This window comes from Geotrypetes seraphini, chromosome 6, assembly GCF_902459505.1.
Source record: "Geotrypetes seraphini chromosome 6, aGeoSer1.1, whole genome shotgun sequence".
Taxonomy (NCBI): domain Eukaryota; kingdom Metazoa; phylum Chordata; class Amphibia; order Gymnophiona; family Dermophiidae; genus Geotrypetes; species Geotrypetes seraphini.
Window position 1 is genome coordinate 10991515 of NC_047089.1, and position 17872 is coordinate 11009386.

Below are 17872 nucleotides of genomic sequence, written 5' to 3' on the forward strand. Positions count from 1 at the left end.
CTTTTCGCTCTCTAATTTCACTTGTTCCTTGAACTCCTGTAGTTCGTCTTTGAGTCCTTTTTCGCAATTTTCCCGCTTGCCTTGGAGGCCTACTTTGCATTTTTCCCTTTCAGTATCTTCCTTTGATATTCCTTCCCAAAGCGTCGACACCAGATCGACTGTCAGCTTTCCCCCTCTCCTCAGTTTAAAGCCTTGTCTATTGTGCTCTTGACGTTATTTGCCAGCATTCTTGTTCCTGTCGTGCTCAGGTGCAGTCCGTCCCTCCTGTAGAGCTTGTTCTTACCCCAAAAAGTTGACCAGTTCCTTACAAAGTGGAAGCCTTCCTCTTCGCACCATCTCCTCAGCCATGCGTTTATGGCTTGCAGCTCGGTCTGCCTCCTTACATCTGCCCTTGGTACTGGCAGGATCTCTGAGAAAGCTATCTTCCGTGTCCTCAGCTTCAACTTCCTTCCCAGGGTCTGGAACTGCTCGGTTAGTGTAGTCCTGCTGTAATTTCTTCTGCTGATGTCATTTGTTCCAACGTGGATTATCACCGCTGTCTCCGCTCCTTCCAGGATCCTCTCGATTCTGTCGGTGATGTCCTTCGTTCTTGCCCCTGGGAGACATGTCACTAGCCGGTCCTCTCTCCCTCCTGCTATGTGACTGTCAACTTCTCTCAGGATTGAGTCTCCCACTATGACTGCAGATTTCCCTTTCTTCAGTTTCCTTTTTGGTCTTAAGTCTGTATCTTTGGTGTGGTCCTCTACTTCTCCCTCAGGGTTCTGGTGGGTCTTGGCCTCCTCTCTCTGCTCGGGTATTCCACAAAGTCCTTCTCCCCCGGCGTCTGGTGGATTTCGTCCTTCATCTGGTGGATTCTGTCTTTCATCAGTTGGGTCCTGTCCGACTTGCTGGTGATCCTGTACCCCCACCATCCTGCAGGCCTCCTCGATGAATTTCTCGAGCTCCCTAACTTGCTCCTCAATGTGGCTGTCTCTGGTGGGGTCCTCAGTTGCCCAGCACGGTTCTTCTGAAGCACGGAGCCCCTCCAGCTCCTGGACCTTGACCTGCAGTCTCCCGACCTCATTCTTCAGGCTTTCCAGTTCCTGACACCGACTGCATATGTACGCCTGCCTCCCGGAGGGGAGGTAGTCGTACATATGACACTCTGTGCAGTAGACTGGGAAGCTCCGCTGAGTGCCTGCTGCCTCCATTTCTTCTTCTCCTTTCTTTAGTCTCTCAGTGTGTGTGAGGTGTAAAAGTGGTGCCTGGCGTGCAGCTACCTGAAAAAGAAGAGAAAGAGAATGAGTAAGAGAAGAAAATACCTACGGTTTGTGGTTTAGATGTAGCTGCTGGGCGCTTGGCTCCTTCACAAGGCTCCTTCGCAAAGGCGCTCTCGCTAAGGCGAGCGCCTTTGCGCGCCGAACGGCTGCGCGCCGTTGGCTCCCCCCTTTTAAGGGGGAGTCTGGGTGCTCCGACGCTACTGGTGACTCGTGGGGGGTGGGCGGAGCTTTCTCTCACCGCTACCCCACTCTGCCTGCCTTCGCCTGCTGTTCCTTCCTCGTGTCCTCCTCGCTCTTTCCTAAGCCTCCTCCACGCTCTCTCCTGGTGCCTGCATGTGCCTGCTGCCTCCCTGACTCGGCCCGAATCAAGTGCCCTGGCGCCGCGGTTCTCCTCCTTTTAAGGGGGAGTCCGGGCGCTCCGACGCTACTGGTGACTCGTGGGGGGTGGGCGGAGCTTTCTCTCGCCACTACCCCACTCTGCCTGCCTTCGCCTGCTGTTCCTCCCTCGTGTCCTTCTCGCTCTCTCCTGGTGCCTGCTTGTGCCTGCTGCCTCCCCGACTCGGCCCGAAGCAAGATTTGATCTACTTAGTTCGCTTTGGGCTGAAATGGAATTAATGCTTAGTGAAACGAATGAATTGTACATGTGTGGTTTCAGACTGCTTTAATTTGTGCTTGAGAGCTGTGCTTATCTGTCATCAGCCTTCATTATTATAAGTATCAATTAAAACCTTGTGTTGTGATACTTGATTGGGTTCCACAGGAGTGTGGTTATTGCAGTGAAATACATGTAAATGCACACTAAACTTGGCAGCTGCTGAAGTATTATTTTAGAGAACTTGATTCATAACTCGGTTGCTTAGCACTGATGAGACTACTTTTTAAATAATTACTTGCGTCAGTGACTAAATTTAGCCTGCAGGTGCTTATTTCAGTACATTGTTGGTTATGTGCTTTTTAGATTTAGCTTTAGGTGGTTTTTTTAATAGGAAAATCAGAATAGTTGATTGTAGAACAATTTTTAGAGCACAATTACTAGGTTATATTGTTTGTTTTATAATTGTCTGCACTGTTTTATTCAGAAATTATTTTAATATATCCTTGAAGAATGCTCCATTTTCAAGCATGTGGTTGCCACTGGTGACCAGAAACTTCTAGCTCAGTGATTTTCAACCTTTTTCATTTTGTAGCACACTGACAACGTACAAAAAGTGTTGAGGCACACTAATTTTTTTTTAAGGATATTTATCATTTATCATGTAACAAATGAATATTAAGATTTATCTTTAAAGTTCAGTAATTAAATTTCCAGTGCAATATGTGAGACACATTCTAGACAAGTGGATTTTATCCCAATGGCTGCGTGCCATATGCAAAACGAATCCACTCTGGATTTTATCTGTGACTCTCCTGTACTTCACTGGGAGCTATAGCACTACCTACAATTTTTTTTTTCCTTCTGCATGCGTGCCTGAAGGAGTGTTTCTGTTTTGCTCTCCCCTTTTTCTTATTTTATTTGGTATTTTCATCCCCTTTTCAGGCTTTCTTTGTGCTTGGAATGATTTTGAAGCTCTGCCTGCTTGAGAATTCACAAACTTCAGTCTGTAGCTGACAGGCCGATCCTACTGGGTACCTTTTAGCCAGCCTACATAGCTTTCTCTGGAGATCAGGGCCGTCCATGATGTGGTCTCACATACTGTTAAGCCCTTAGGAGGCTCGGCGGTGTCTCGTGCGCATCCTTTGGTCTGCAGGGGTGGAGGGGTAATCAAACCTAGGAGTCTGACTGGCTGCCTGAAGATCAGCTTTACAGAAGAATTCCCAGCATTATGGCAGTGAGTTTTCTTATCCAGCTAGTATGATAGAGCTGAAAGCAGGATACAGCACAGATCCTGTTAGGTCACAGTGAGTACACAGCCTGTGAGAGAAATTGGGGGAGGTTTTAACTATTTCTTGATGTTCCCCTGTGTTTTCTCTCTTGAAAAATCCTAAAATCGCCATTTTTAGAGTTTGGGAAGAGTGAAAAATATCACAATTTTAGTGCAAATTTTTGACGACAGCCATCTTTGATTTTTAGCGATCTGAGGAGGAACTAGAACCAGTGAAAATAACTTGTGAAGTTCAGCACCCCAAAGCACTTATAATAAAGCTCAAATCAGGAAAGTATTGCTGCTAGGGGATGCCATCATCGGAGGAATTAACCTTGGAACACAGGACAAGGAACTCAAAATAGTGAAATGCTTTCCAGGATCCTCAGCTACTAGGAATGCCTAACAAATACTGACTGTAATTAGGGAAGAAGCAAAGCATTTAAACCCTGATATTATTATCCATCTTGGGACAAATGACCTAGTCAACAATAACCAACTTGCACTTGCAGCGTAGAAAGATTTTTGGGATCTGGAAGAGGAGATAAAACCTTCGTAAAGACTGTACTGCCTACTTCTTGAAAGGGAGAGGAAAGGGTACAAAATACTGAGAACTTCAATAGGTGGCTTAAAGCCTGGGGTCATCAAGAAGACTTTAGGTACATAGGAGGATGGGGAAAAACATTGAAAAACAAGAGACTGTATTGTAATGATGGGCTGCACCTTACAATGGCAGGAAAAAGAATCCTAGCTGGGAAATTCAGACAATATATTTCTAGACATTTAAACTAGAAGGTGGGGGTGATGTAAGTATGGAGGTTACTTCGGTGGCCACCCCCCAGCAAAAGATGAAATTTGAAGATAATAAAGATAGCAATGAAAAAAACAATATTTACAATTCACTTCCTAGTGATTCAACAGGAAATGAGCTGAAATTAAAAACTATACAAAAAATGAGATTGTTGAGAAATTATAGCTGGAAAGCAAAGACCACAAATGTCTGCAGTTTAAGAAAAAAAAAAAAATCAGGATCTGCAAACCCTGATGTTTGAGGCAGACTTGGATATTGTTGCTATCACAGACATGGTTCAATGATTCCAATGATACGTCAACATACCGGGCTATAATCTTTATAGGAAGGGGAGAGAGATGGTTGAAAAGGTGGAGGAGTAGCTCTCTTATGTAAAGATAGATATCCAAGTGAATGAAATGCCTGGGAAAGGAAGAAACAATATGGATTGTTTTGGAAAGAGAAGATGGAACCTCTATCCACTTGGGTGTTGTCTATGGACCTCCAACTCAATTGCAGCAGATTGACAAAGATCTAATTACGGGTATACAAAAGTTGGGAAAGAAAGGGGAGTGCTGTTAAGAACACAAGAATTTGCTGCTGCTGGGTCAGACCAGTGGTCCATCGTGCCCAGCAGTCTGCTCCTGCGGTGATTTCAACCTGCCGGATGTGGACTGGAAGGTTCCATCTGCGGAATCAAAGTAGTAAGGAGATCAAGGATGCCTTTCAAGGGGCTCTGCTCAGACAAATGGTGACAGAACCCACGGGGGAAAAAGCGATAATGGATCTGGTGCTCATAAATGAAGAAAGTGTCTCTAATTTCAGAGTGGGGGCCCATCTGGGATTGTCATATGGTTTGGTTCGATATAGCATCCAAAGTGGAGGATGACCACACACAACTCAAAGTCCTGGATTTCAAGCGTATGGACTTTAATAGCATGGGAGAGTACCTGAAGAAAGAGCTGATTGGATGGGAAGGCATAAGAGAAGTGGGGAAAAACAGTGGTCCAAGTTGGAAGGTGCAATAAAAATAAATACTGACTTTTTATGTGAAGAAAATAAATAAAAATAAGAGAAAAAGGAAACCGATATGGTTCTCCAGACTTGTGACTGAAAAAATAAAGGCAAAAAGAATTGGTGTTTGTGAAATATAAAAAAAAACTCAAGAACAGGCATACAGAAAGGAATATAGGATGAAACTGAAAGAAGTCAAGAGAGAAATATATCTGGCAAAAGCACAAGTGGAAGAGCAAATGGCTAAAAATATAAAAAAGGGAGTCAAACATATTTTTATCCCAGGACAAGCAGGCAACATATTCTCAACATATGGGTGATATCATCCACGTAGTCCCATAGCGGAGAGCCTCGCAGGCAACTTCTTGTAGAACTTCAAAGTTCGAGTGCCACACCGTGCAAGCACGAGTGCCTTCCCGCCTGAGTCAGGGTGCACATCTTCTCAGCATCTCAGCATCAGTTATTGTTTTTCCGCAGAGCTGAGAAGCACCTGTTTCTAGCTCTGCCCTGTTGTCCGTTGCCTGCTCATACCGCGGCTTTGTTTCTTTATTTATTTCTTTCGTTTTCAAGTCACTGTGTGGTGTGTGTAAAAAAAAAAAAAAAAAAAAGACAATCTTTTTTTCTTCTTTCTTCTGTCGACCGGCTTGGGCTGCGGCCCTAGCCATGGGTCTTCGTTTTGGCTGCGGCCGTTTTCTTTCATGTCCCGGCTTGTTACAGGGTTCAAATGCTGAAGTCAGTGTAACCATGTGTTTTCTCTCACTGACCTACACCATTGGTGTATTAACTACTTAGGACCCGACCACTGTCCTGAGTCCTGCGCCCGCTGTGCTACTTTTCAGAAACGGGCTCTCAAGAGACATCGGGTCCAGATTCAATAACTTTTCTGGGTCATGGAACCGTCTGCTGAAAAGGCCTCGTCCTTGACCCCGTCAGCGGTCTTGTTGGTCAAATGCTTGACCTCGGGCAAGTCTCCTTCATTGGGGAAGTCCTCGTCTGCCGCTCCTCCAAAGACCTTGTCCTCAGGCAAGCTTCCTTTTTCCTCTGCAGGTTCACTGGCTAGGAAGCCTCCAGCCCTTCAACCAGAGTCTCAGTCAATCCAGGCAACGAGTGCAGTCGTGCCGGTCTCTACGAGACCTCCAATAATAGGGAATACTCATCCTCGAGGTCACCCTCTATGGAGTGCACTGCGGCACCTTCAATACCAGTTTCATTGATTACGGTGCCACCTTTCCAAGACATGCAGGAAGCAATTCTACACAAGGAGCTTAGCACTATGTTTGCTCAATATGCTCCGGCCTCGACCCTGCTCCCTGCAAGCCAGTCTGAGCATGTACTCAAGGCGCAACCTGCTAAGTCTGTGAGGCCTCGTACCTCGTCCTCAAGCGAGTCCTCATGCCTCGCCTCGAGTGAGTCCAGGCCTCGTACTCTAGCTGTCAAGCTTTTGAGGCACTCAAGAAGCCTCGATCTGCTTCCTTCTCGAGGTACTCCTCTCTATCGAGGCATCTCTCTTTGAGGCAGGTTGCGGATCCCTCTCCTCCTCGTGCTTTGAGGCTATTGGGGGAACCTTCCAGGCCCAGGTGGGGTCTCGTGATGGATGTCCTCGTCAGCCTCGTTCTACTCCACCTCGAGGCTCTTCGAGGCCCCGGACTCTTTCGAGGCATGCTGCGGGGGATCCTTGTTCTCCCGTTTCTACAAGGCATGTGTCGAGGCACTCAGTTTCTCATATTCCTTCCTGCCTCTCCGATCCCTTCTAAACTGAAGTATTCTCTGACTCCTGTATCATGCAGCAAAACTTCTTCCCTGACTCTTTCATTGGATTCTGCCCTTCAGTATCAGTACCCCAGGGAGGCTTCTCCATCATATTCTGCAGCTCCTCGTTCTCGCTTCTATGATACAAGTAAGGCTCTTCACCTTGATTTGCAAGCTGAATCCAAGTATACTCCTGAGAATTTGGCAGAGTTGTAGCTGCCCCATCCACCAAAAGAGTCATTGAGGCTTCCTATGAATCCTGTTTTGCGTCTGGCTTTCCTAAGGAATTTGGAAACACCTTATTCCATCCAGGCTATACCCTCAAAAATGGTATCCCATTACCGCATGGTTCCTTGTACAGGGTTTTACAAGCCTTAGTTGTCCCTCCAATCCTTACTGGTGGAATCTTCTCTCAAGAATAATAATAATAATAATTTATTTTTATATACCGCCAAAGCCATGATAGTTCGAGGCGGTTTACAACAAGAGGCGCTGAACAATCAGCGAAGTAGTTACAATGCAAAGTCATCGAAAATAAGGTACAGGTTGGGAGGAGTGATACACTAGATTTTTGGTGGCACAGGTGACTAAACACACCTCTCTCTTTAGTGAAGGGAGATCATTACGTTCTGAGAATTTAGCTTTACTGAAAACGAATGCTAACCCGAGGTTGGTGGAGATTGGTAAAATGACTTTCTATTGTGCAGGACTTAAAATATGGATCTCCCTTGTGGGCCAAATATGAAATTGTCGTGAAAGGGGCCTGTTTAGAAAACTGCTAAAGATACAATTATTTGTAGACGCTTTTTTCTATTCAGTAATCTTCTCTGGTTTAGCTGAAGAATTATTCATGATATTTTTATTTAAGCTTTTGCTGCTATTTTGCAGAAATGTTTTTAGGATTGTTTTGTTATGTTCTTTTATAATTTATGTATGTAATTCATATAAAAGTTTTAAATAGTATAGAAATTTTTTAAATAAATAAATAGTGTTAGAGGATATGTAGGACTGCTGTGTGGATGTGGTCCTCAGAAAACGCTTTGATGCATCTGCTTTAGGCATTAAAGCTGCTTTTGTGATGTCTTTTGTCGCATGCGCCTGCATCTTTCGACTGTGCACACTGAAGAGTGAAATGGTGGTTCCCCTCCTCATCTTCTTTTGGCTGTGACAAATTATATGGCTGATGCATTATATGACCTTATGTGAGTTTTGCCAAAGGTGTCCGCATGCTCCATCTCTGCCCGCAGAATGCTTTGGATCAGACTGCATGCTGGTGATTCCACTTCCAAGTCTACTTTGGCTAGACCTCCTTTTCAGGTGCAGTTTTTGTTTGGCAAAGATCTGGACGACCTTATGGACTCTGTGATAGACTGTCACCCTAAGATTCTGTCTGATAGCAGACCCAGACCCTCCTGGTGTTCTGGTCATTCGAATCTTCGTGGCTCACAATGATCCTGATGGTATGCAAGTGCCGCATTGCAGAGATTTTCACAGGGCGACGGTATATTGGCTACAGGGGATCCCAGCCTTCCACCTTCCATTCTGTACCCTCTGCCAAAAAGGCTCAATGACGCCAGGATGAGGGTTGCCCCTCTTCAGCTAGGGGGCTGGCTCTCAGCATTTCTTTCTGTCTGGATGAGCATTACGTCTGGCCAATGGGTCTTGGCCACTATTTGGTTGCGCTACAAGCTCAAATTTACCTGGCCTCTGCCAGATTGGTTCATGGACTCTCCTGCAGGTTGCCCGGACAGAGCATTCAAGGTTTAAGACACCGTTCAACGCTTCATATGTTTTGATTATGCCCTTCCTAGCGTATGGAATCTTAAAGGGACTAACAGAAGATTATTGGAGGTATAAACCTAATCTTTCAATATTGATGTATAAATAAATAAATAAATATACTGTAATTGTAGTAAAGCAGAAGGTATAGTTAAAATTAAGCTTGTAAGCTTTGAGAGTACAACCTCTCTCTAGGATGTAGTCCATTACTTGGTTGAATTTTATGGTTACAATCTAATATAATAAAATGCTAGGCCGCGCATGCGCACTCCCATCTGCGTGCATCCGTTTTCCATGAGATGTAGGGCACCTTAGGTAGGAGTGCGCATGCGCGCTTACGTCACCAGCCGCCGATGCCTCCACAAGCCGGGACCGCAGCCAGCCGCCAATCTCTGTTCCTCCAGCGGGTGGGCGGGGGGGTGTTTCGGAGGAGAGGGATCACGGCCGCTCAGCGCCCCCACCGAGGAGCCCAGCAACATTTCGCCCCGGATCGGGACCCGAGTCCTTTGCCCCCCCCCTTCCCTTCCCGCGGATCCGACTACCTTGGCGATTCAAGCAGCGTGTGCAGCAGTCTTCACACGCTGCTTCGGGCCCTTCTACTGCCCTGATTTGCTCTGCCGCGTCTCTGATGATGTCATTTCTAAATCTGTTATAATTATCCAGCTTGTATTATTACTTGTTCGTTTAGGAATCCAATTGCCAGTAGATATCAATGCCTTATATTGTGTAAATGTGGACATGCTCTTAGTAGAGACCAAGACCATTCTCAGATGATGGAGGAATCTTCCCATCTCTTTGATGGGGGCGTATAAATTTATTTTGGATGATTGTATTCCCTAAATGGCTTTACATTCTGCAGACACTACCCTTGTATTTGTTAAACGGGATATTGTGAGCCTCAAGTTGGTTCTCTCCTTTTGTTGAGGGTAGTGGTGGGGGGAAAGGGCAAGCTCCAATGGGAATATCTACAAGAGTCATTCATGGTCAAGAGGGGGACTGGGACTCCCAGACTTTAAGCTGTGTAATTTAGCGCGTCTACTCCGACACGTGAGGGATTGGCTCTTAGGTAGCTCCCACTGTACGGATGTGGCCTTGGAGAGAGATTATTTCTTTCCTTGACTTTTGATCTACTTATTGCATGTGCGGAGTGGAAAGCTGGTAAGTTCCATGACCTGCGGTTGTCTGGTTGGACCGCTCCGACATGCTTGGAGGCACCTACTATCACACTGGGGTCAGGACCCTTCTTGCACAACCCTTTTACCGTTAGTGGGTACTGCTAATTTTAGTCCTGGGCTGGAAAATGTTATGTTTAAATGCTGGGCTCAAAAAGGGCTACAATATTTGGGCCAGTTGATTGCAGTAGATGGCATCATATTGTCCTTCCAGGAGTTGCGGACAACCTGGTCTATCCACTGTGCTGATCAATTTGCATATTTACAATCAGTAGGTGGTTAGACATGGTGACTGAGTCCATGTCATAAAAGCCAAGACCTGGACTCTTCTTCATTGGGTTTTTCTTTTCCTTATGTGGCTATCGCCGATGATCGTTCTAGTTGTATCTTTCAAAATTGAAATGTTTAATTGGATTATGTATTTCTGTATTGCTTTTCTTGAATAAACAGAAGTTGGTGGAGGGAGTGTGATCTATGCCATCATGTAAAGTCTTAACTATTTTGTATTTAATTTGTAGAGTTGACTTTTGAGGTGTCTGCCGGTGCAATGTGTGTAATCTGAGGACAGCTTATATACCAGAAAATCTCAGTTGCAGCTTCCATCACAGCTAAATATCCTCTACATCAAGCCCTTGGAAGACTTGATAGGAGAGAAACTGTTCTCCATAAAGGTATAGTTACTTATCCTTTCGTTTGATTTGTTTTGTCTCTTATCAACTCATGATATCTCTTAAACTTTAAGGGATACTTTAAATATATGAGAGGAACACTTCCACCTTCCTCTTTCCATTCCCAGTGTTTCATTGTGAATTAGAGATGGTTGGGAATAGTTAAATCATTCTGTTTACACTACAGGCAGTCCCTGAGTTAAAAAAAGAGTTCTGTTTTCTTAAACTGTTCTTAAGTTGAATTTATACGTAACTCGGATCCTGTACAGTACACAGTCTATAAAAACATTAAAGAAACAGTCTTCAAAATAAAGTACTGTAGTTTAACTAGAAAGAAAAGATAGGAGGTTTTTTGTTCTTCATCCATCCCATTGTTCCCTCTCCACCACCACATCCAACATTTCTTCCTCTCATCTCTTGTTTGCCCTGTGAATCTGTACATCACGCCTCTCCCACCACCATGCCCAATATTTCTTCTTCCTTATGCCCAACAATTCATCACTATCTTCATTTCCTCATTTGCACCATCTCTTTCCCTCTCACTGAGACACCCATGCCCAACAATTCTCCCTTTCTATTCTCTCCCCACCTCAGCATCTCTTTCCATCACTCCCTCGTTTGTTCCAGCATATGTTCCAAGTTCATCCTCCCTCCCTTCCTTTTGTGTCCCAATGCGATCCTGCTTTTCTGTTCCTGTGCCAAAAACATGCCCCTTGTCGTCCTTCCCTCCGTTCTGCACCCCAAATTCGTGCCTCCCTCCCATGATAGTTTACCTCCACTGGCCAGCTCTCTCCTCCCAGCTGCACTTCTCTTCGCAAAGCCGCAGCCACAGTTGACCCAAAATCCTTCCCTCCAAAGGGAAAAGGGAGCTGGCCAACGGAGGTAAACGCTCATGGGTGGGAGGGAGGCATGAATTTGGTACGCAGAATGGAGGAAAGGATGATGAGGGGCGCATTGGGATACAGAAGTTGCATCAGAGGAGAATCTTCCGCCCGCAGATGCTCGCGACTTCAGGCAGGCTCCGGCGGCTTGCACAAATTACACTAACGCGCCACGAAGGTAAGGGGGGAGGGAGATGCGGCCGGTAGGAAGGGAGGGAGGGGGACGCGTGCGTTCCCTCCCTTAACTGCAGAGACAAGGCCATTCACCGCTCCACGGGGTGGTGGATGGCCTTGTCCCCGTACCTGCAGTGAGCACTTTTTTTTTTCTCCTACCCTTTCAATGGGTTACCCACGGATAACATCCACGTATGGCTGCCGTGCCATTCTCTTAACAGCATCTTGAAAGCTGTCTATTCCTTTTTGGCTCACAGAATGGTTTGGATCTGGCAATGGTCTCGTGATTCCTCTTCTAAGGCAACCTTGAGCTGTTTGCCATTTCAAGGCCAACAGTTGTTTGGTCAGGGTCTGCTCTGGATGACCTTATGGCCAATGTACAGGATCTCAGGCCTAAGTCGCTGCCTGTAAATAGATCCCTTCCTTCCTGGGGTTTGGGGCGGTCTAATTTTTGTCCCTTCTGGCGCTCTTGTCCATGCGTGGCTCCATCTAGAGAACATCGGTCCTCTTCATCTGCAGGTCCTGCCACCAGCAGTCTGCAGGAAGTTGGCCGGCAACTCCAGCAGAGAAACAGTTCTGACGCCAGGCTGGTGTCCCCTCCCCACCTCCCTGATAGAGGGCAGTTTTTGGCCTTTCTGGAGAAGCTTTGACAGGCTGTTAGGGACCTTCTATCCACTTCGGTTCCAACGGCATGTCAGTACCTTCAGGTTCTGGGGACCATGGTGACAATGATCGATGTGGTATCTTGGGCCAGAGCCCATCTGTGTCCGCTGCAGGATGCCCTGCTTTTGCGCTAGAATACACAGTGGGACCCATTAAATACACCCCTGCCCTGGGCGACTGTGGTGCGGAGCAGTCTTGCATGGTGGTTGTGACCCCTCTCGCTTTCCAGGGGCCTTCCCCTCCAGATCTCAGATTGGTTGATCTTGTCTATGGATGCAAGTTTAAAAGGCCTGGGAGTGGCATGTATAACCGTCCCTGTTCAGGGACAGTGGGCGCCCTCAGAGCGCAAGAAGTCGATCAATCGCCTGGAGCTTTGGACGATTTGGCTGGCTTTTATCCGCTTTGAGAGTTGTCTTCTTGGACAATACTACAGCAGTGGCTTACATCAACTGACATGGGGGCAAGAAGAGCCCCTCTCTGAGCATGAAGGCTCAACTTCTTTTCTGGTGGGCGCTGTCAGCAGCCCATATGGCAGGAATGGACTTTCTCAGTTGTTGGACGCCAAACGCTGGAGAGTGGTTCCTGTCCCAAAGAGCATTTGAGTGCATAGTAGATCAGTGGGGGTGCCCCACATTCAACCTCATGGTGACTGTGGCCAAGAAGAAAGCCGATCAATTTTTCAGTCATCATCACAAGGCCGGCAGCGAAGGCCTGGATGCTCTGGTTCAGCCCTGACCATAGATTTCAGAGCTACTCCAGAGACTGGCCCCCCATGGTGTGGCATTATCTGTGGGTCCTGGGCAGCGACTGTTGAGGTGGTTCATTTGACTAGAGTGCATATAAGACCTCTCCAAGACTCCTCTCTCGCTGGTCATTTAATTTAATTTGCTAGATACTTAATTATCTTTATTCAAAGTATCTGGCAAATTAAGCTAAATGATTCCTATGTTGTTTTTATTATTAATCTTTTGTTAACCGCATTGAACTTACGGTTACACGGTTTATAATTACTCTTATGTTATGGTCCCCTCAGTTGGACTCGCTACAGCAGCCACTCCTCTGACTACCTACAACGAAGAGCAGCCTGCGTGGTGGCTGAGGCCAGCTGCCCTTTCCAGAGGCATGCCTCTTCACATCTCTTCTTGGGAGATACTAATGACTGATGCCAGTCTTTACAGTTGTATGTGTGTGTGTGTGGGGGGGGGAGGGTGTCATTGCAATGAATGTCCTGTCCTGGGGCATTGGATTCCAACTTAGTAGAAATGATCCAGAAATTGCCTGGAACTCAAAGCTGTTCATTTAGTGCTTCAGCCACTGAAAGTCTCTAGAGGGCAGGGCAGTCAGTCTTCTTGGACAACGTGACTGCGATAGCATATGTCAACAGACAAGGAGGCACCAAAGTGTCCCGTTGTGTCTAGAAGCTCAACTTCTCTTTCATTGGACAGAGGCTCATTTGCAGTCTCTTGGCCATGCACGTGGCAGGAATGGAAAATGTGTTGGCCATCTTTCTCATTCAGCACACTCTCGACCCAGGAGATTGGTCTCTGTCTCCACAGGCGTTTGATGTAATAGTTTGGTGATGGGGACCTCCACAGATGGATCTGAGGGCTTCGGTGGTGAACTCCAAGATGCCTTATTTTTACAACCAAAAATCTGAGCTCAGAAGCGAGGGGTTGGATGCTTTAGTCCAACTGTAGCTAGAGAATGAGCTCTTGTACGTGTTTCCTCTGTGGCTTATGCTCGGTTGAGTCATTCGCAGGATTCTGATTCATCCCGGCTTGGTAGTCCTAGTTGCACCCGATTGGCCTCAGACTTCTGGTTCAAGTGGAATTTCTTATTCGGGGACCAGTTCCTTTCTTGAATCTGGAACATTTATGCTTACAGCATGGCTCTTGAGCAGGTGGCCCTGACAAGCAAGGTTTATTCGGACGTGGTTGTTACCATGTTGCTCAGAGTGAAGAAGCCATCCACAATGGTAGTCTATCCTGGAACCTGAAAGCCCTTTCCGCACTGGTGTGGTGAAGGATGTAGAGCCCTGGTGAGTTCTGATTTTGGTAGTCCTGGTTTTATGCAAGAAGGACTTAGAAGGGGATCGTGGTAGTTTTTCTGAAAGTGCAGGTAGTAGGTCTTTCCTGTTTCCAAAATCGAGGGTAACGAGGGTATTTCCTGCAGGGAGCTATTCCTTAGGTTCACGGAAGCAGGTCTCTCATTACGCACGGTCCTGTCTTTCTTGTTGAAAGTAGTCTCGACCTTCCACATCAGTCAGGAAGTTTGTTTGCTTGCTTTTTGCTCTGAGGGGTCTAAGAAAAAGGATAAAGCATTGCATTTGCTGGATGTCAAGCAAGTGTTTCTTTGGGATAGTACTCCCCTGAAATTTGTGGGGGTTCCATTCCAAGAACCCCCGTGAATTTAAAAAAAACGTGAATGGGTTTAAGGGGCTGATCAAAGACAGGAGAGGGCAGCTGGGGCACCGGCAGGTGCTGAAAATCATTTGCCCTATTTTCCGACCGCCTCTTCCTGGTACTAAAGTCAGGCTATACCAATCAGGAGCTGCTTGGACACGCCAGATAGTGTGTCAAAGCAGCTCCTGATTGGTGTAACCATGACTTGTACAAGTAAGTGGCAGTTGGAAAATACTGCAAATTACTGAGTCTGTGAATCGCAAGTTTGCAGGGGTTTACTGTACCTCGACGTTGCCAATGAGTTTCGCCTTTTGGATCAACTTTTTGCTCTCACCAGTCAGGCCAATAAAGGGGAGGCCGCCGGCATCTAAATCCTCAATTTCCAGATGGATTAGGATGGCCATTGCCTCTGTGTATGTGATCTGTGGTAAAACAGCCATTGATTGCACTGAAAGCACACTCCACTAGAGGAGTTACTGCCTCATGGGCGGAAACTAAAGCTGTCTCGCCTGAGGAAATTTGTATAGCGGCTACATGGTCTATCCTACATACCTTCACTGGGTTCTGCAGGGTGGACGTAGCAGCTGGGAAAGATGCCACATTGGGGAATTCCAGGAACAACAAAAAACTGCCTCTCTTCTGCTTCAGAAAATCTAATAACCTCAGACTGAGCTAGGATGCTGCCAGCGTTTCTTGAGAAATGTATATTCTTTATGCAGTTCCTCCTGTTAGAGCTCAACTAAACCCAGGATTCACAGATTCTGATGAAACCGAATCCGTGACTAAAACTGGGCACTTGATTTTGGCAGAAGCTTAAAATGACCAGCCAGGATCCTCCCTCCTTCCTCCCCCTTTCCGTTTGCACATAGCATACCTTCCACCCCTCAATCAGCTTCTCCCCTCTCCCCCTGAGCCTACCTTAACCTTTTCCTATCGTAATAAATTTTACGTTACGCTGGTTCCAATCGTAATTATTTTAGCAAAGTTTTGTATTATTCACCGTTATCATTTACGGCTATTGTAAACACAATGGCCCAATAGATGGGACAAATGATAGGTAGAAGGTGTACTGTATGTCCCATGCCACGGGACATACGATGACAACAAAATTTTTTAGAATGTCCCGTCATCCGGGACCCACGATAGGAAAAGGTTAAGCACCCTGGTGCTCTAGTGGCCTGACTGTGGCTGATGTGACCTTTAGTGGTGGTCTTGCAATTGGAGCTGGTATAGGCAGGAGCAATTTTAAGTTGCTTCTGGCATTTTTGGCTGAAACTGGTTTTGGACTGGTTTCGGTACTGAAGCCAAACTTTGGTTGACCTCTACCTCCCATTCTGCTGACAGGCAAGACTTTTGCAAATGATAAAGTAGTACTTAGCTAAGATGAGATTCATATATGCACCACAACCTTTACAGCTTTGGTTTGTTGTCTATATCAGCTTTCAACTCAAACTTCAACTATCTTAGTCTCCTGAGGTTATTAACTCAGGACCAAGGGAAGATGCCTCTTCTGATCATTTGCTCTTCAGCACTGATGGGATGAAAATTGAGCACTTGATGATAACCTGTTTATATCTGTCATAGATAATAGAGAATTTTATGCTAGGAAACAATATTTTTTACAGGAGTATAGTTATTTTAAATAGAATTCTCATTCTGCTGTAACCAGAGAAGGGGGGATCCCTGTAACTTGTCTTTTCTTGAGACTACGATCATACAAAACAAGCAATTTGATTTTTAATCCAGGAAAATTAGATCAACTTGGTCATTTTGATTGGACACAGGTGATCTCTGTTTGCCATAAAAACGCCCATAATTTTGAAACTAGAGCTAATTTAGATTTACCATGAAAAAGGGTGTGAAAACTTAAGTATTGAATATTTTGGTTTCTTATTCCTAATTATTTTTGAATATTTTATAACTATTCTTTCATGTTGAAAGTGATGTCTTATAGATCAGTGAAATAAGTTGCAACTTCAGTACACCTTGAATTGTATTTTTTAGACAGCAGAATGTGAAAAACACACAAGAGTGTGAAGAATCTTTATTTTTTTTACGGGAGTGCTGAAAAGTTCTTAGCCCAACCAACCAACTTCCTAAATTCTGAGAGTTGTTTTGCCTTTGTAGCTGAAAAGAATATTATCTTATTTCGTTAAGTGCCAATTTGCAGAATTGAAATTCTGTGTTTTGACATTGTTTCAGATCATTGATAGAACCATAATCACGTCATTCTCTTATTGGTTGGGCTAAGAACTTTTCAGCACCCCCTCGTACAAGGCACTGTATTTTACATAACACAGAATTTTAACTGCATAATTAAAATTGTAAGATCAGATGCTTATCCTCTCTCTAAATTCTAAGCCTTCCCTACCTCCAGCAAAATTTTCCTGTTCCTAGCTTATGTAAAGTAGAGACACATAGGGCATACTGTGTTCAGGCTTGCAATCAATTAATTACATTCGTAAAAGATGTAGTGTTCTTTTGCCAAGTTGGCATAAGGGAATCTTTTCAAATCTCAGTTGGAATGCTCGACAAGAGAAGCATAGCCTTGCATTTTATAATCATACTGGCACAGAAAACCTAGTTCAATAATTTGTTTTCTTGACCTTAATGATCTTTTTGGTATTCGTGACATTACCATATCTGTTCCTTTATTTTCAATATTAAAGGTTTACAAATAGATTGGTATGTGGATATGTATATAGAAAAGCTTTTTATCAATAAGGATGGGTATAACCTCTTTGTTTTACACAGTTCTCTTAGGGCCTTGCTTTTCTGGTACAGTGATGTTGTGATTAATAGTTTCCAATGAATAAGATATCACCTTGTGCTTCTTTTGTTATCAACATTTTCAACCATCGGCGCTTAAAGATAGCCATGAAATGAGTAACAGTTTCTAGTTCTTTCTTAGTTGTCTGTTGCATTAGTTTTCAGTGCCTGCTGTAAAACCATGCTTGTCCAACTTTTTGCTGTTGGGGGCCACATTTTGGACTAGATGTACTAAAGATACCAACTCGATCGCTGTTGGCTGATTCTCTGGCCAATTCTCCAGCAGCGATTGATGCACTTTCAAGTTTGCATGCAAATGATTTGCATGTAAACACAACTGATCAATCGCTCAGTAAGTGATTGAAACATGTGGCAGCGATATGGCAGGAGGGATGTCCACTCCCTCCTGCTACCGAAGGCCCACTCCCATGCCAGGTACCCTGTTTGGCTTAGACTCTTTCCCCTTGTATCCTGGGATACGGAGGGAGGAGTCTAAGGCCCTAATTGGCTGAGACGTACCATAGAGGGAAAGCCCCGCTACTCTGGAACGGCAAGCGTACGAGTAGGACGGACTGAGCTTCTGTCCTGTTCCAACATCTCTGAGAAGGTACCGGTGGGGGGGGGGAAGTCTACCTTGATAGTAAATTGTCTTTCGATATCCATATGACTTCTCTGGTTAAAAAAATCTCA

The 17872-nt window shown here is 45.2% G+C and overlaps 1 protein-coding gene across 7 annotated transcripts in view; it reads left to right on the forward strand.

Moving 5' to 3' along the window:
- FAM168A (family with sequence similarity 168 member A) overlaps positions 1-17872 on the forward strand; it is a 234313-nt gene that overhangs the window by 20946 nt on the left and 195495 nt on the right. For 6 of the 7 annotated variants that reach the window (XM_033948535.1, XM_033948541.1, XM_033948542.1 and 3 more), the window contains exon 2: positions 10144-10296. The exons of the other annotated variant lie outside the window; for it this stretch is intronic. The gene's annotated coding sequence lies outside the window, so the exon portion shown is untranslated. The remainder of the gene's footprint in view (positions 1-10143; positions 10297-17872) is intronic. 7 annotated transcript variants of the gene reach the window in all.